The 19,823-nt window shown below is 42.0% G+C and overlaps 1 protein-coding gene across 8 annotated transcripts in view; it reads right to left on the reverse strand.

The window, feature by feature from the left end:
• The window catches only part of LOC108711800 (lysine-specific demethylase 4B), a 451,885-nt gene that overhangs the window by 423,971 nt on the left and 8,091 nt on the right, over nt 1-19,823 (reverse strand). For 3 of the 8 annotated variants that reach the window (XM_041591530.1, XM_041591528.1, XM_041591523.1), the window contains exon 1: nt 18,089-18,708. The exons of 1 other annotated variant lie outside the window; for it this stretch is intronic. The gene's annotated coding sequence lies outside the window, so the exon portion shown is untranslated. Of the gene's footprint in view, nt 1-18,088; nt 18,716-19,823 lie in introns of those variants that run through there. 4 more of the 8 variants (XM_041591532.1, XM_041591533.1, XM_041591536.1 and 1 more) reach the window with 2 other exon arrangements.

A 19,823-nucleotide genomic window follows, 5' to 3' on the forward strand; every position in this document is an offset into this window, starting at 1 on the left:
TTTGCATCTGTGTCTCTCTCTCCCTCACTCGATTTTTGCATCTGAGTCTCTCTTCCTCACTCGATTTTTGCATCTGTGTCTCTCTCTCCTTTCTCCGATTTTTCTCTCTCCCTCTGTCTCTCTCCCCCAATTTTTGCATCTGTGTCTCCTTTCTCCGATTTTTCTATCTCCCTCTGTGTCTCTCTTTCCTTCCCCCAATTTTTGCATCTGTGTCTCTCTCTCATTTCTCCGATTTTTTCCATCTCCTTCTGTGTCTCTCTTCCTCCCCCAATTTTTTCATCTGAGTCTCTCTCTCCCTCACTCGATTTTTGCATCTGTGTGTCTCTCTCTCTCTCCCTTCCCTGATTTTTGCATCTGTGTCTGTGTCTCCTTTCTCCGATTTTTCTATCTCCCTCTGTCTCTCTCCCTCCCCCGATTTTTGCATCTGTGTGTCTCTCTCCCTCCCCCAATATTTCAATCTGTGTCTCCCTCCCCCAATTTTTGCATCTGTGTCTGTCTCCTTTCTCCGATTTTTCTATCTCCCTCTGTGTCTCTCTCCCTCCCCCGATTTTTGCATCTGTGTCTCTCTCTCATTTCTCCGATTTTTTCCATCTCCTTCTGTCTCTCTTCCTCCCCCAATTTTTCCATCTGAGTCTCTCTTTCCCTCACTCGATTTTTGCATCTGTGCCTCTCTCTCTCCTTTCTCCGATTTTTGCATCTGTGTCACCTTTCTCTGATTTTTTTTTATCTCCCTCTGTGTCTCCCTCCCCTGATTTTTGCATCTGTGTCTCTGTCTCCCTCCCCCAATTTTTGCATCTGTGTCTCTCTTCCTCCCCCAATATTTCCATCTGTCTGTCTCTCCTTTCTATGATTTTTCCATCTCCTTCTGTCTCTCCCTCCCTCGATTTTTCCATCGGTCTCTGTCTCCCTCCTTTGATTTTTTCCCTCTACCAAATAATCTCATTCATTGTGACAGCAGCCAATTAGACACTAACTGCCCTTTGTGCTTTCCTTCAGTTTTTTTCTACAACTTTAAATTGTGGGAACTCTGTCCATATTAAATAAAGTATCCGAGATCTGACCATTTATAAGAAAAGTAAAAAAAAAAAAAAGTTTGAAAATGAAATCACAGGTCTTGAACTGATGACCCTCTGTTTGAGAAACATGCGCCTTATCCATTACGGTACAGGAAACTGCCACTGTCTGTAGCTACAAATTAGCACTCCATAAGGATCTGAAACCCACAGGCATATAGCTTAACTAATAAAAATGATTAATACATCATCCTGTCTGTGACAAAAGGTGGAGGAATGATTTGGTAGGTTTCCCAGACACCTCTGCCATGTATATCTATCCTCCCCTCCCAGATTTTTCCCAACATGTCTTTTTCTCTCCCCCTAATTTTCCTCTTGCTCTCTCCCCGAATTTCCTCTCCCCCATGCCTCTGGCTGTCCCCCTGATTTTCCCTCTGCCCCTGTGTCTCGTTCATGTTCTTCCTGTAAGAGTTGAGTGTACCATGCGCCACCCAGTGTCCATTTAATGTAATGCGGTTTAAGGAAACTTTTCTGGTTCGTTAGGGCAACATGGGGAACTGCATTCAATGCAGATATCGCGTCTATCCCATAAAGTTACAGCGCATCAAACGTACAAACCAGCCTGGCTATCTGTATATAGCATATTAAACTGGTAAAAGGTGTTATTAGCAAGAGGCAAAGTCTCAATCTCAATATAGTTCAGCAATGTCTTGTGGCTGGGGTTACCATAAAGCCTGCTAGATTTAGGTCTGAAAGAAGAATAACTGTAATAACAATATAACACAACGTCAACCTATCAAGGACGTTAATCCAACATGTGGCAGACTCGCTGTCCACATTGGATAGCGTCATATGGGGGAAATCAAGCTCCATGGGTCCTTCCCAATGTTCCGTACAGCGAGGCTCTTAATATTCAACTGTTATATAAGTCAATAAGTATATGTCAGTTCATATAAACAGTAGGTCATATTTGGTATGTTTTGTTGTAAAGGATTTCTGGCACATGACCCAGTCTCAATTCACATAAGCTACGGGCTCCAGGAGTTGTCGTTCTAAGCGTGTGCCAAAGCTATGTAAACTCCTATTAAAAGCCATCTTATATCAATAACATATACATTACCATTCAGAGCCTTTGTAAACGTAGTCCACCCCGGATTACGGAAAGGTAGTTCCCACACCCCATGTGCGGGCTCCTAGGAAGTTTATGAAAAAAAATTCCCTAGATGGGCCTTCTTGGGTTATGGATCTAAGCGCCCGATACACTCTGTCACATTCATACCTCTCTGCCGGTAAATCTGGCAATATATCAAGTGCGTCACGGCTTGTAGGTCCGTCTCTGATTCCTGGATTCCACGAATGCGCAGGTTATTTAAGCAGGACCTATTATCCGTGTCCTCCAGTTTGTCCATAGCTTATTTAAGTTGCCCTTGAAGCTGCACAATATCCTGCTCATGAGCGTCCAATACTGTTACCACATCGTCCATCTTCATCTCCATTACATCAATATGCTGGCCCAACTCATGTATTTGACCTGTTATTTTAGTTGTTAAATCTGCAGCTGTTTTTGCGAGTTCTTGTTGCAATAAAGCTTTAAACTGCCTTATTAGGTCTGGGCGTTGGGCTTCGCCTGAAGGAGGTGGAAATGCTTCAGGTTGTGAGTCCATGCCCAGCCAAGGGTCTTCCTGCACTGCCATTTCTGTTGGAGAGAGAGTCTGAGGCCGTTTTAGGAATGAGGCAATAGAGCCTGCTAGCCTTTGGCCATAGGAAAAGTTCCTTTCTTATCTTTTTGCCGTCTCATATTAGCCATCCAATTAGTTTTTGGTGATTAAGGGATATTTCAACATAGATATATTAAGTCCAGCTCCTGATGTGAGGGTGGAATTGAGGGATAGGGCTTCCGTGGACGAGGAGCGATCTTACAGCACCGCCATCTTGGATCACGCCTCACGTGACCCCCCCCATTGGTACATTTTTTTTTTTTTTTACAAATAAATTAGCCACACTGGGGAAAGCCAGAACACTAGCTTTATGATGCAGAATGCTCTACCACACCTGAGTAAACAGCGATAGAAGTTTTCTCTGTTTGCTTAGGATTGCAGCCGCAATATCAGTTTTGTGTGGCAAAACATTCCTGTCTGCATCTGGCTCCACTCTCCATTCAGATTACAGGAAGGGAAGGTATTGGGAGCGAGGGAAAATGAAGAGAGAAGACAGGGAGCGAGAAAGAAAGGGAGCGAGGAACTAAGTAGGCATGGCTGGCAGCTGCAGAGGGTATGAGCAGTGAGAAGGAAATCGGACACCAATCCTATGTGTAAAGAATAGATGGAAAGAAACGCGAGGGTCTTTTCACAGTTGTGTTGTCAGTTGTTTTGTGAGTGAATATGGTTATATCTACTTAGACCTTTCTGATAAAGTTTACTTACTTTTAACCTTTCCTTTTCATTTAACTGGAATGACGCACATGCTCAGTGTGGTCTGGGCTACAGTTGGGAGGTTAAGCTTAGGGATCATCATAAATTAACAAAATAGCACAAGTCAAATAATTTAAGCCATAGAAGCCTATACAGCAAGACTGATTAATAAACAGAATATGCAGACTGGGTCTACGGATACAAATCTCTACACAGTCGCCGGCTGCTCTACAGGGAAACAAACAAAGCTCCTCCAGTTCTGGGAAGTAAGGTGGGGGGAGTATGATCAGTTTCCCTGCAAAGAAGTTAGGGACCATCTGGGGTCCTAGTAGTCAGAGTAAGTAAATGAAGGGAGAATTTGACTGCATACAATAAGGTTTCTTATAAAAACGGTAAACATTTTTTAATTGAAGAATATTGGATATACATTTCTTTTTCATTAAAGAAAGTAAAAATTGGATTTTACATTTTTGCCTTTACATATCCTTTAAAGCCTGGCTGCTGTGACTGCTTACCTTGTGTAAACTTTAAAATGAATCAGTACTTTGAATATGGGGTGTGAACTATGCAGGGGCCAGTTAATCTGAATTGTTTAAACCTATAAGTAACTGCATTGTTCAAACCTGAAAGTAACTGCATTGTTCAAACTTGTAAATCTCTGCATTGTTCAAATGTAAATCCCTGCATTGTTCAAACCTCTAAATCCCTGCATTGTTTAAACCTGTAAATCCCTGCATTGTTCACAACTCAAACAAACACCGTAAATGCCTGTATTATTCACCTGTTCATACCACATACAGCCTACTGGAGGGACAGTGACATTGAGTCACTGTATGTAGGTCATCTTAGAGTTGTCCTAATAGGTTTCCCTGTCTCCTGCTCTACTCTTCCAGTTTGTGTCATTCTCTGCCTGAGCTTTCTGTGTAACATACTCTCAGTTTAAAACAGTCCAGTGTACAAAACATTTTTTGTACTTGTTTTGTACAGTGCATTTTTGATTTAATAACCCACCTTGCCCCATTGCTGGTGGTGGCAATCTTTTAAAGGGCAAGTCAACCCCAAAACAAAAATTTGCCAAATAAAAGGAAAAATAATTCTAAGCAATTTCCAATATTCATTCATTACAAATTTTCAGTGCTTAGGCTTAAAGGAACAGTAACACCAAAAACTGAAAGTGTTTTAAAGTAATGAAAACATCATGTAGTGTTGCCCTGCACTGGTAAAACTGATGTGTTTGCTTCAGAAACACTACTATAGTTCATATAAACAAGCTGCTAAGTAGCAATGGCGGAAACTGAAAAACGGCTATATGGCACAGGATAAATAATGGATAACAGATAACATTATATGCTACATAGCTGTCAGGTATTGCTGGGATTCGAGCCGGGGACCTTTGGGTTTCTGGCTCGATACCTTAACCATTTGGCCAGGTGAGCAGCCTGTAGGGTTGCTCGCTATGTGTAACCTGGCCTCTGCAGTCCCAACCCAGCTGCCGCCTGATTGGCCTCTCCAGCCCCAGCTCAGCTGCAGCCTGTTTGGCATCTACAGCCCCAACCCAGCTGCTGCCTAGTTTAATCAGCCAATCAGGGCTGACTCTTCCCTATTTAAGGGCAGCACTTAGACCACTCCTTGCCAGAGCATTGTATGGTTTCCTAGTACTGCGGCAGCGCCCCTAACTAGGTATTTCTAGCTCTTGCCCCTTTTCCCTTGTTATTCCGCCTTGCCTTGTCTTGCTTTATCTTATCTTGTAACTTCCCAGCCTTGACCTTGATCCGACCCTGCCTTGTACCTTGTACCCCTCTCTTGCTATATCTTGCTCCAGCCCTCTCTTGCTATATCTTGCTCCAGTCCTCCTCTTGCTATCTTGCTCCAGTCCTCCTCTTGCTATCTTGCTCCAGTCCTCCTCTTGCTATCTTGCTCCAGTCCTCCTCTTGCTATCTTGCTCCAGTCCATCCTCTTGCTATCTTGCTCCAGTCCATCCTCTTGCTATCTTGCTTCAGTCCTCCTCTTGCTATCTTGCTTCAGTCCTCCTCTTGCTATCTTGCTCCAGTCCTCCTCTTGCTATCTTGCTCCAGTCCTCCTCTTGCTATCTTGCTCCAGTCCTCCTCTTGCTATCTTGCTCCAGTCCTCCTCTTGCTATATCTTGCTCCAGTCCCCTCTTGCTATCCGCTCCAGTCTCCCTCTGCACTCTATCCCCAGTTTGATCTGATCTACGCCCGCACCGTCCTGTCCCATCCAGTCTGTTCCAGTTCCACTCCTGTCCCGTCCAGTCTGTTCCTGTTGAGTCGTCGCCCTCTTCTTCCTGCCTAGTCCAGTCCTGATCTTCGCCCTCTCCTTCCTGTTCTGCACCTGATCCAGACTGACTCTTCGCCCTCATCAACCTGTTCCTGCATTCCCTTCAAGTGTTCCCTAGGCACATACAGCTCCTGCCTCAAGGACTCGCCCTTTCCCTTCAGTCTACCTAATCCTTGACAATAGCTTATCTGCTATCTGCTGTGTAACTTGAGCCTTTTCTCCTTTGAATAGCTGCCCCCATTGCTACACCGCAGTTTATTTATTTAAACAATAGTAATGTTTCTGAAACACAGCAGTTTTACTAGTGCAGGGCAACAGTGCATTATATTTTTATTACTTTAAAACAATTTCATTTTTTCATGTTACTGGTCCTTTAAATGGCAGCTGTTACTTTTTAAACTAGGGATGCACCGAATCCACTATTTTGGATTCGGCCGAACCCCCGAATCCTTCGTGAAAGATTCGGCCGAATAACGAACCAAATCCTAATTTGCATATGCAAATTAAGGGTGGGAAGGGGGAAACATTTTTTACTTGTTTTGTGAAAAAAAGTCACACGATTCCCCTCCCGTCTCTAATTTGCATATGCAAATTAGGATTCGGTTCGACCGGGCAGAAGGATTCGGCCGAATCCTGGATTCATGCATCCTTATTTTAAGCAATGTTGCAACAGTCTTGGCCCCCAGCAAAGACAGGTCTGTTAATCAGCTGCCTTGTCTTACATTGTATTAACAGTCTAAGACATCAGGGCAGAGAATAGAAAGGTGACGGACAAACACTGCTTTCAACAGCAATGCAAATAACTTAAAGGGATACTGTCATGGGAAAAAATGTTTTTTCAAAATGCATCAATTAAAATGCTGCTCCAGCAGAATTCTGCACTGAAATCCATTTCTCAAAAGAGCAAACAGATTTTTTTAATTTTCAATTTTGAAATCTGACATGGGGTTAGACATATTGTCAATTTCCCAGCTGCCCCAGTCATGTGACTTGTGCAAGCACTTTAGGATGGAACTACTTTTCTGGCAGGCTATTTCTCCTACTTAATGTAACTGAATCTCAGTGGGACTTGGCTTTTACTATTGAGTCCTGTTCTACCAGGGAGCTGTTATTTTGTGTTAGGGAGCTGCTATCTGTTTACGTTCCCATTGTTCTGTTGTTAGGCTCCTGGGGGGGGGGGAAGGGAGGGGGTGATATCACTCCAACTTACAGTACAGCAGTAAAGAGTGACTGAAGAGCACAAGACACATGACTGGGGGCAGCTGGGAAACTGCCAATATGTCTAGCCCCATGTCAGATTTCGAAATAAATAAAAAAAAATCTGTTTGGTCTTTTGAACAATGGTTTTTAGTGCAGAATTCTGCTGGAGCAGCACTATTAATGGGTGCATTTTGAAAAAAACATGTTTTCCCATGACAGTATCCCTTTAAAAACCATAGAAAACCTGAAAGGTAATAATGAAATGAAATCTTTTAGCAAGGATATCTAGCATATAAAATAAGACACCCATGTTTAAATTTTTCAGATGACCAGAAACAAATGGTGTAAAATCAAGAAAAAGCATTATATATTTGTGGAAACACAAATAACTTTAATATGAGAGAAAACTTCAACCTCATACAGCACTGAAGTTTTTCAAAACTTCTGTCATGATTTTTATGGTGTACTTTTTATTTCAGAATGACACTGTTTACTTTGTAATAATTCAATCTACCATTTAAAATTAAATTCTTGAACTCACAAATGATTTTTTTTTAGCTGTAATACTGGTGACATCTCAGTGCATTGTGCCTGATTCGGAGCATTTAAAGGGATACTGTCATCGGAAAACATGTTTTTTTCAAAATGCATCAGTTAATAGTGCTACTCCAGCAGAATTCTGCACTGAAATCCATTTCTCAAAAGAGCAAACAGATTTTTTTATATTCAATTTTGAAATCTGACATGGGGCTAGACATATTGTCAATTTCCCAGCTGCCCCTGGTCATGTGACTTGTGCCTGCACTTTAGGAGAGAAATGCTTTCTGGCAGGCTGCTGTTTTTCCTTCTCAATGTAACTGAATGTGTCTCAGTGGGACATGGGTTTTTACTATTGAGTGTTGTTCTTAGATCTACCAGGCAGCTGTTATCTTATGTTAGGGAGCTGCTATCTGGTTACCTTCCCATTGTTCTGTTGTTTGGCTGCTGAGGGGGAAAAGGGAGGGGGTGATATCACTCCAACTTGCAGTACAGCAGTAAAGAGTGATTGAAGTTTATCAGAGCACAAGTCACATGACTTGGGGCAGCTGGGAAATTGACAATATGTCTAGCCCCATGTCGGATTTCAAAACTGAAAATAAAAAAATCTGTTTGCTCTTTTGAGAAATGGATTTCAGTGCAGAATTCTGCTGGAGCAGCACTATTAATTGATTCATTTTGAAAAAAAAATTTTTCCCCATGACAGTATCCCTTTAAGGAGCCAGCACTACACAATACAACTGATTTCAGATAAGGTATTGCTTCACCTACTCAATGTACCCAAAGTCACTTAATAGCAAACATAGATTCTCCTTCTTAAGTATCACTAGGAGGGGTATTGGAACACCTTTAGCAATACAATTTCTGAATTAATTTTGATATGTACAATGCTGAAATTTTCTCCAGCCTTTAGACAACCTATTTTTAGAAGGGCAAAGAGTCAACTGTGTCAGAAATCTCTTCTTCTATTTAATGTATATGGGGCTAAATTTCCCACTGGTCTCTCACTAAATTTAAAGGGGTTTTCCACCTTCCACTTTTTTTCAGTTATGTTGGTTTCAGATTACTCACCAGGAATAAAGACTTTTCCAATGCCTTTCTATTTTCTATTTGTGACCGTTTTTTTTAATATTGAAGTGTAAAATTAAAATTTCCACCTTTTTATGGCTTTCTTAACAGCTCTGGGAGAGTGGGTCACCAATAGTGATGTATATGTCAAGTTTTTCTCGAACCACCCCACACCCTACCGACCCTAACCTGGTGTAAGGAACGTACCTGGTGGTCTAGTGGGGGGACGGCAGGGACGCCTGCCGCCCCCTCGGCGGGGACGCCTGTCACAGCGAGGAGCTTCTTTTAGGCCGCAGGCGCCGGCGTCTTAAGGCGCGCGCAGCGCGCTCCTGTGTAATTTGAAGGCGCAGGCGCACTGACGTAGTGACGTCAGTGCGCAATGGCGCGTAATTCAAAATGCTATTTAAAGGCCATTAGGGCTGTGGGAGTTTGCCCGTGATAGGTTTTTACCTGGTGCTTCTGAGCTTTTGCTATTTCGTATCCTGAACTTGTTTGATTCCTGTTTGTGACCCTTGCCTGGCTTTTGACTATTCTGACCTCTGGATCCTGACCCTTGCCTGATTACCGACTACTTCCTCTGATTAACCCTCTGATTGACTTCCTGGTTTGACCCTTGCCAGCCTGATAAGGTTTATTCTCTGCCTGCCTCGACCTGGCCTGATCTGACTACTCTTTTGCCTAAACGCCTTGTACTACGATCTTCTGTCCAAAGACTTTGCTTTACTGTCGTGCCCCTCTGCTTATCCAGAACCCTCATCTTGCACCTCTGGTTTAAGTCCAGGTGGCATCCAAGTAAGCCGAGGGCTCCTCCCGAGGCCTAAAGGCGGTCACACTACTGGTGAAGCACGAGCCGAGACCAGGGTGCCTGGTGTTTTGTTCTGGTGTTGGGTGCCGACCGTGACACCCGGCCCGCCTTGTCCCCTCTATCTATATACCCACTCCTGCCCACGGTGATGTCACGAAAGGGGTAATGCAGCAAGAGTGCATAAATGAGTGAGGTCGTGTCGTGGGCAGGAGGATTTTTTGCAGTAGCTGGCCTGAACCCACCGCTGGTTTTCGGGACGGACAGCACATCACTAGTCACCAACTCTGTAACCTTCTCTAAATAGATATATTAGTTGATACATTTGTTATCTTAAACCCTGTGGAGCAGTATCCCTGAGGTTTATTAAAGGCAGTTTTATATATGATACAATAGTTGCTAATATTCCATAGGTGTTGCTGAGAAATGTACAACTAATGTAGCAAATACTAAACGTTTAAAAAAGTTTTAAAAAATCCAGTAATCCAAGTACAGATTGTAAACAGTAAAATATAAAAGATAGAAAGCAACTGAAAAAAGTCTATATTTCTAGTGAACAATCTGAAACAACTGAACTGAAAAGTGTTTGGAAGGTGAACAGCTCGTTTAATGTATTCAGGGATAAAGTTCCCACTGTATTTCATTGTATTTAATGTACAGTTAGGCCCATAAAATCTTTGGACATAACTTTTTTCTAATTTTGGTTCTGTACATTACCACAATGAGTTTTAAATGAAACAATTCAGATGCAGTTGAACTGCAGACTTTCAGCTTTCATTCAATGGGTTGAACAAACAGATTGCTGAAAACTGTGAGGAAATAAAGCCTTTTTTTAAAACACACTCACTTCATTTCAGGGGCTCAAAAGCAATTGGACAAATTAAAAAACTGAATATATAATGTTAATTTCTAATAATTGGTTGAAAACCCTTTGCTGGCAATGACAGCCTTAAGTCTTGAATATCACCAGGTAACTCACAACTATTAACCTGACAAAAGGTTATTGGCAGGTTCCTCTTACAAAACAAGCTAAAGAGAAAAGTGCATTTTCCACCCCTATGGGGCTGTTCCAGTATAAAGTATTACCTTTTGGGTAACATGGGGCCCCAGCAACTTTTCAAAGAATGATAGACCGAATCCTAAAGCCCCATGGTCGGTATGCTGCAGCTGCTTACCTTGATGACATAGTCATTCACAACACAGATTGGGAATCCCACCTACCAAAAGTTCAAGCCGTTCTAGATTCAATTAGGAATGCTGGCTTAACGGCCAATCCAAAAAAAAATACTATTGGGCTTGAGGAAGCCAAATACTTGGGATTTTCCATAGGAAGGGGGTCTTGTTAAACCACAAATCACAATGGTGGTATCTATTCGGAGCTGGCCAACGACCTTCCACCAAGAAACAAGTCAGGACCTTTCTGGGCTTAACAAGCAGAAGGTTCATACCTGGTTTTGCCACTATTGCCAGCCCTTTAACTGACCTTACTAAAGCAAAAGCTCCTGTAGTAGTACGATGGTCAGCAGAAGTTGAAGAAGCTTTTCTCAGGTTAAAAGAAGCCATCTGTGCGCATCCAGTCGTGGTGGCACCTGATTTCATGAATCGATTTATCATGCAAACAGATGCCTCGGATGTTGGCTTAGGGGCGGTTACATAGTTACATAGTTAAATTGGGTTGAAAAAAGACAAAGTCCATCAAGTTCAACCCCTCCAAATGAAAACCCAGCATCCATACACACACCCCTCTCTACTTCTAATTAAATTCTATATACCCATACCTATACTAACTATACTGTCACAAGAAGTGAATGGGGAGGAGCACCCAGTAAACTATTTGAGTAGAAAACTTAGTTCCCAGGAGAGGAACTATTCAATTGTGGAGAAAGGGTGTTTTATCGACAAAATGGGCTCTGGAATCGTGGAGATATTATCTCTTGGGCAGACAGTTCAGGCTTATTACAGACCATGCCCTACTTACTTGGGTGAGCCAGAACCAAGACAAAAATGCAATGGTTACCAGGTGGTTTCTGAGCTTGCAGCCCTACAGTTTCACTGTGGAACACCGAGCTGGAATAAAATAAGGCAATGCTGATGGGCTGTCAAGGTTATACTCTTTAATGTCCATGGTCGCTCACCCCTCTATGTCTGAGCTGGGGGGAGGACAAAGCAGCTGGTCTAGTTATAGATGTGTGATATGTTTCTCCCAGGGTGTTGTATAATACAACACCCTGGAACATGGAATAATTAATACAGACCAAAGCTGCAAGGTGATTGCTGCAGCTAAAGTACCTGACCGACATTGGGAGGAGGGACCCCTCCCACCTGAGAGAGAGAGCAGGCGCTGCATTGCACATGAAAGGTACTGGTTACCAGTGGTTGGGATACATATATATTGCTTCTTTTGCTGTTAAGTTGGTGTTGGGAAAGCCACCCAACTGTACTTAGGCTGCCAACTGTGTTTAGCCAGTGCTCTGGTGCAAGGGTTTATTTTTTTCTTGTCTTTCCATTTCTTTTGTGTGCTTGTTACCAAAGACTATGTAACAGATTAAACTGCAGGCACTTGCCTTTAAGAAGAGAGACTTCCCTGACTGCTTTGTTTACCCTAAAAGAAAAAGGAAAGCGGCCCAAGACACTGACCCAGGTACCCCCACAGGTCTAGTTGTCACAATGTCCAGTGGGAAAAAAGTAATGGCAAAGACTGGGAGTTATAATGTAAGCATATATATACTTCAGGGTTTCAGGATCAAAATAGGCCTTCACCATCTCTTCAGAAGACTGATCAAAAGACAGGTGTAGGACTGGTTTTTAAAGGTAGAAAAAGTAGCTTTTAAATGGACTTTATTTTATATAAAAAAAAGTGCTCTAACACATTGAGAGCATTGTCCTCGATTTCATAACATCGAACATGAACAACCCCTATAAGTCTAAGTACGGAGTACTATTTTATAAATAAAACCAGTTTTGCCTACTGTATGGATGAATGCAGTTTAGTTACCATTAAATATAAGGTATTGTTTTAATTAAAAAAAAAAAAAACAACGCTGTGCCTGTCACTGGATCTAGCACAGGAGTGGGTCGACTTCTCTCGCCATTTTATATGAACCGTAAGCAAAGAGTGAAGCAAGAGAAGACAGCACAGATCTGTGAATTTGATGAATAGGTCATCCACAAGGTGGATCTTCACCACTGTAGATTCTTTCCCTTACCAATTGTAAAATTAAACTACACAGCAATTGTGAGTGGAAACAGAAGAGCAAGGACAAGTTAAGTGACAAGCCAAATGTTAAGACACCCCCAGTGATTATAATCGCCTACCCTGATATCCCAGGACAGTGCTACGGATTGTTGAAAAACTGCACCGGTAAGGGGTACTTCTGTACGAGCACCATGTCCAAGTCTTCTAGTTCAGGGGTCCCTAACCAACGGGCCACAGCCCACTACCAGGCCGCTAACATACCTGAACAGGGCCGCTGAGCCGAGCCCGCGGACGCACTGAATTTGACATGGATGCACTGAATTTTATGCAACACGGGCGAAATTGGATGCTGGCGCATGCAAATTTGACGCAGCACGCGCAGTTGACACCCCCTGGTCCTTGGAAAAAATTCTGGCTTTACACAGGTCCCTGGGGCAAAAAAGGTTGGGGACCGTTGTTCTACTTCACCACAAGCAGGTCCAGGCCAGAGCATGCACAGTAGAGTGAAAATGCGGCCTTTCTGCTTAACGTTTGGCTGGGTCAGTGCAGTTTTCAGCTAACAGCACCAGCCCAGAGTATCAGGTAAGCAATTATAATCACAAAAAGGGGCCCACAAATGTTGTATGCAATGTGCATTTTATAAAAAGTCAATTAAAAAATGTATACAATTAGACAGAATCCCTGTGTTTTCCCTCCCCTGCACTTTTCCAAATTCACCCTTAAGCCAAGGGAATTGAAGACCACATACATGCTTTTTTCAACAGAGCTTGCAATTGTGATGACGCAGAAAGGAAGCTCAGGCATTAAGTTCTACTGCACGTGCTACTTCCTTTTAAGATTTATTTGCAGTTCATTGACCCAATTAGTTAGGTATCATTACAAAGTTATGGACATGCACAGTTGCACTTGATTCTTGAACTTCCTTTTGGAAAAACAATGCAATAAGGGAGTGTTAGAAACTACAGGATTGGTAGTTATCAATGGGTGAAAAAAGGAATTATAAAAGGGACTTAAATGATGTGGGCTGATCAGAGTACATGCTATTCAGATTTTTTTTTTTGTTTCAAGGTTGAACATCACCTTTAAAGGAACATTAACAGTAAAAATTGAAAGTGTATCAAAGTTATTAAAATATAACGTACTGTTGCTTTGCACTGGTAAAACTGGTGCATTTGCTTCAGAAAGACTACTACAACTTATATAAACAATCCATTCAAGCTGGAAAAAAGGAGAAAAGGCACAGGTTACCAGATGATTGATATTAGTTGGAAAGGCAGGGGAAGCAGAAGGAAGGGGAAAGCAGTTCGGGTAGATTGGTCACCCCAAAGAAGAGGCGATAAATCAACCCCAAATCTCCCAGTGTGACCTTACCAGTCTTCTCTTTATGGTAGACTTAGATATTGATACGCCTACCTCCTGGAGAGTGTTGTTTACTTGCTTGGCTGTTGTGAAGGGGTTTCTCTTTCCTGTTTTTGCAGCTTAAAGGAACAGTAACACCAAAAAATGTAAGTGTTTTAAAGTAATGTAAATATCATCTACTGTTGCCCTGCACTAGTAAAACTGATCTGCTTGCTTTAGAAACACTACTATAGTTCATATAAACAAGCTGCTGTGGAGCAATGGCGGAAATTGAAAAATGGCTATATGGCACAGTTTAACAAATGGATAACAGATAACACCATTAGGCAGACAGAGCTTATTTGCTATCTGCTGTGTAACCTGAGCCTTTTCTCCTTTGAATGGCTGCCGCCATTGCTACACAGCAGCTTATTTATATAAACAATAGTAGTGTTTCTTAAGCAAACACAGTGTTTTACCAGTGCAGGGCAACACTACATTATATTTTGATTACTTTAAAACATTTTTATTTTTTGCCGTTACTGTTCCTTTAAGAATGGCTTGTTTCACCTGCATGGAGAGCTCCTTTGTTGTCTGTTCACAGCAAAATCTTCCACATACAAGCACCCTGCCCCCCTCAAATCAACTCCAGGGCTTTTATCTGCTTAATTGATAATGACATAATGAAGGAATTGCCCACACCTGCCCATGAAATAGCCTCTGATTCAATTGTCCAATTACTTTTGAGCCCCTGAAATTAAGTGATTGTGTTAAATAAAGGCTTTAGTTCCTCACATTTTTATGCAATCTTTTTATTCAACCCACTGAATTAAAGCTGAAAGTCTGCAGTTCAACTGCATCTGAGTTGTTTCATTTAAAATTCATTGTGGTAATGTACAGAACCAAAATTAGAAATAAGTTGTCTCTGTCCAAATATTTATGGACATAACTGTAATTGTTGAGAGGTCACAGTAGATCAAGAACATAGGACACATAGATATGTCAGTTGTAATGCCCCACCATACTTTTTATTTGCTTCCCTAATAGGAATTATTTGGCTATCTACCCAATGACTAAGATATGTAACATTTTACACACAGAATATACACTGTGACATAAATAACACTTCTAGAAGTACAAGTCAACAGATGCTAAAGAGGAATCTTTTTGCCCCAAATATAGTACCTGTCAATATACTTCTTGTTCTTTAGCAGAATCAGCCTTACATCTACTTTGGTTTGATGTGCCCAGTATAGAAAACACTGAATTAACAAACGAAAAAAAATACAAATATTGTATTTCCTATGTAACTAACCAATTCATGCCTATTATTATCAGTATTTTGTCAAACAATTATTTGAGTTATCCTCCTCAGTAAAGGTATTAGTTGCAATAAAGGTAGAAGTGAAGTTCAGTGAAGAAGACAACTGTACCCTGATAAATACACCTGCCCTGGCCAGGAGAGCAGCCTAAAGTGCTATCTCAGCATTAGTCTCAGGAATACATGGTCAAGAATTCCAAATGTTTTTGAACAAAGACTGATAAAAAAAACATAAAAGTATTGTAGAAAGGATACCTGTAATGGCTAACAATAAATATACATTGCAAGCTTTCTGAGCACCAAGGCCCCTTCGTCAGGTAAAATACAAATGAAAGCTGGAAAGGCTCAGCACGTATACTGTTTATAGCATTGAAAATTATTCATGTCAATAAATTAGGAAGTTACAAATAGATAGAGATAACTTGTAGAGATACTGAAGTTATTAGGGTGGGTTGTAAATAGTCCAGGGTTATAGATTCAGTCAGGTCATAGAGTGTGACATGAAACCGACCCTAAATTAAGGCCCTGTCTTAATGTGTTAAATAACTCCATACATTTGAATTCATTGCTCTTTCTTTCCTGTTCAGTTTTAAAGTTCCCTTTTAGAATAAACAACTGTATGGCCTGAAGAATGTGATTTTGATTGCAGAAGTGTTGCCCCAATGGTGTGTCACATGCCTTGATTTTATGTGGAAATGGTTCATCCTTGTGCATAATTGTGTCTAACAGCACATATAAAAGGCTGGAAGAGGACACAACTCAAATATACAAGGGAACTAAAACAAGTCATCAGTGGTCTCTCCCCCTGCAGACACACTTGAACCCACAACTGCTACCTTTTACATGTTACCAAAAATACAGGAAGGGAAACCAGGACGGCCCATCATCTACGGTATTGGAACATTAACTGAGGGCATATCTGGCTGGGTAGAAAACATCCTGAAGCCAATTATCACAAAAACAGCCAACTTCATACAGGACACCACTGACCTCCTAAACAAACTGGCCGATATAGTTTCACTCCTGGAGGGCACCATCTTAGCTACAATGGATGTGTGGTCTATGTATGTATATGTACCAATATCCCACATGAATATGGTATTGCGGCCTGCCAATACTTCCTTGAAAACTCCATATGCCTACAGTACCAACTCTACAACTGATCAGATTTATACTGACACACAACTACTTCTCATTAGTTGCCATATACCTCCAACTGATGTAAAGTGCTATGGGAAGCAAATTGGCACCTCAGTATGTAAATCTGTCTATTTATGGCCTAGTTATAGGAAAACTTCCTGGCTTCCTGCAACACCAGGCCCTTGATCTATTTACAGTATATAGATGACTTACTGGCATTCCATCAAAGATTTAACCAATTCCACCCACTATCAACCTTACCCTTAAACATTCTTAATCACACATCAACTTCCTGGATACCATCATCTACATCAAAAATAGAACCATACAAATATCCCTATACCATATCTAATTGTTTTTAGGCAGGAAAAACAGGCAGAGACCTGCAACCCATGCTCAATACAGATACCAAAGGAAATATTTTCTAAAATACCTCTTCTATCTTATAGACATCCTCCTAGTTTGAGGAAAATGATTGTTAGAAGTGCTATTTCTCAAGCAACTAAAGCTTGTACATTTCCCTGCAACAGCAACAGTGAAACTTGCAAACAGGTATGCACCGAATCCAGGCACATACTACTAAAAAGTATATTATTATGAAAATGCTTTATTTACATGAAGCAGGGTTTTACATGAGCTGTTTTATGCAATATATTTTTATAGAGACCTACATTGTTTGAGTAGTATAGTTCGCCTTAAAGCGATACGGACAGGTTCCTATAAAAATCATAGGAAAATGTCCATATCAAAGAGGTGCTGCACACTAAATATTTACATCCAAAAGCACCCAAAGCTGCCCCCAGACCGGTGAACCTTCATGACCCTCTGACACTGCTAATGGGTTTTCTGCAGTTGTTTCAGTCACGCTGGGCTGGGGGCAGCGCTATGCAAATATTTAGCGCGCAGCACCTCTTTGATATGGACATGTTCCTATGATTTTTATAGGAACGCATTAGTTATCGATTTAATTTAGGGTCAGGTTTCATAACACTATGTCACTGTGTGACCTAATTGCATCCAGACCCCTGGACTATTTACAACCCACCCTAATTACTTTAATTACCTTATTAAAAGTTATCTCCATCAGTAACTTCCTAATTTATTGTCCTTGAATAGTTTTTAATGGTGTAATAGTATATATACTGAGCCTTTCCTGCCACCTTTTTGCCCGGCTGAATGCAGGCCGGGCCGTGGCACAATGGGGGTGGGGTTGTGATGCTGCACGGGGTGGGTTGCGACGCCATGGGAAAGGCCAATCACCACGTCAATCATAGTTAATCCTGCCCAGTTTTCCTCATTTGGAAAACAGGGTGGGCAGTTTGGACCAGGGCAAGCCTTCCAAAAACGTGCAGTCCGGGTCAAAACTAGACAGGTGGCAACCCTAACTGGAAACAATATTAACCATCCCTCAGCATAGTTTATTATATCTGCAATACAGTGTGGCAAGATTCAGTTGCAACATTCCCCACCTATTAAACATAAATAATTAACATGACAGTTACGGATATACAAATACAGACAACCAAATCCCTATCTATATACCATAATCTAAAATTTGCGTCATTCAGTGCTCTTGCAGTGCATAGCCAGATCACCGGGTAGGCGATCTAGGGACTGGCCTAGGGCCTGCCTGCTTACTGTTAGGGCCCCGGACCAACACATCTGATCAATCACTTCTTTAAGAGCATAGCAGCCCGCGGAGTTCGTACTCAAGCAACTAACAAGTAAGTTCCGGTGACTGTGTGACCTGCGATTTAATTGCGTTACCTCTGGGTTCTGCTATCTGTGGCGTCCTCTCATCCAGGGCCATCTGCGTAGCTGCGTGCGTCTGATCGAGGCGGGGCTCTAAGGCTGTCGCTGGCAGAAACAGACAGAACAAAAAAAACAAAGATTGCAACGCTTGCACGGTCCTTACGTGCGTGCGTTGGGGGCTCGAAATTTAAAGGTACAAGCGCATGCAGAGCACTGCATTACTAAAGGTAACACATTGTCCAAGGAGCAGCCTGCGAGCGCCAAACGTTTTCGCGGTGGCTGCAGCAAAGAAGTTATCTGCCTCAGCTGCCTGACTGTACAAATACAAATGAACATGAATGGAACAGACAGACGAAGCACACAAATCTTTTCTTTGACAAAATCACACACAGGGCTGTTTCTTAGCCTTTTTTTGTAAACTACGTTTTAAAAGTTTTTACTTTTAATGTGGGCACGTTGATGATTTCGTTTCTAACATAAATTATTTTTCACCAGCTCATTCTTAAAATGCGGTTTTAATTCTACTCCAGGCTGGCAGGTTAGAGTGGCTATAGTTGTGCAGACTGTCAAGTCAAAGTTAACTTTATTGTAATCTCAACAGTATACGAATATACAGTGAGACGAGACGACGTGGCTCCAGCTAGTACATATCGCAAAAAGGCACTTAAAAATACACAATAAATATGTAAACATGAAATGTGCAATATATTGGCAGAAATTGGATATATACATGTGTAAACCTTTAGAATTGTGCAAATAAATTAACAGTTCACAAAGTTAAGTTCACAGTTTAGGTGTGTCTGGAATGTAGTGGGAGGACAGGCATTGAATTGAGGAGTCTGATAGCTTGCGGAAAAAAGCTTTCGCGCAGCCTTGTTGTTCGGGCTTTAATACAGCGTCTGTCGTATGGGAGCAGCGTGAACAGTCCATGTGAGGGGTGTGTGGAGTCCAGTGCAATGCAGGAGGCCTTTCTTACACAGCGCATGTGGAAGATGTCCTGCAGTGATGGAAGAGCCGCTCCAATGATGTTGCCAGCTGCTCTGACAGTCCGCTGTAGACTTTTCCGGTCAGCAGAGCTGGCACTACTGTACCAGATGGAGATGCAGCTCGTCAGGACGCTCTCTATGGTGCCCCTGTAGAACACTGTGAGGGTGGGAGGTGGAAGGCTGGCCCGTTTCAGTCGTCTTAGGAAGTGAAGACGCTGCTGAGCCTTTTTGGTAATGGAGGCGGTGTTGGTGGTCCAGATGAGGTCATCAGAGATGTGGACTCCTAGGAATTTGGTATTCTTTACTGTCTCTACTGTGGAGCCGTTAATGTTGAGTGGTGTGTGAGCAGGGAGAGTTCTCCTGAAGTCGACGATCATCTCTTTCGTTTTATCCACATTCAGTGACAGGTTGTTCTCACTGCACCAGACCGCCAGCTGCTGAACCTCATCTCTGTACGCCGGCTCGTCGTTGTGGTTGATGAGCCCCACCACAGTTGTGTCATCTGCGAACTTGATGATGTTGTTCGAGCTGTGTCTAGCTATGCAGTCAGTCATGTGTCAGCAATGTGTATGTGACCCCAGTAAATATGAGGTCACATTTACATGAATGTATGTATATATATATATGTGGATGTATACTGTATCTGTGCATCAGACTGTAGCCAAGTTCTGTATAGTGGTTTAATCCATTCACATTCCCACCAATAGAGGTTACCCATAAGCCCACACTGTGAGGGAGTTTAGACACAGAGAGCTGCTGTTTTG

Source organism: Xenopus laevis, chromosome 1L, assembly GCF_017654675.1.
Source record: "Xenopus laevis strain J_2021 chromosome 1L, Xenopus_laevis_v10.1, whole genome shotgun sequence".
Taxonomy (NCBI): domain Eukaryota; kingdom Metazoa; phylum Chordata; class Amphibia; order Anura; family Pipidae; genus Xenopus; species Xenopus laevis.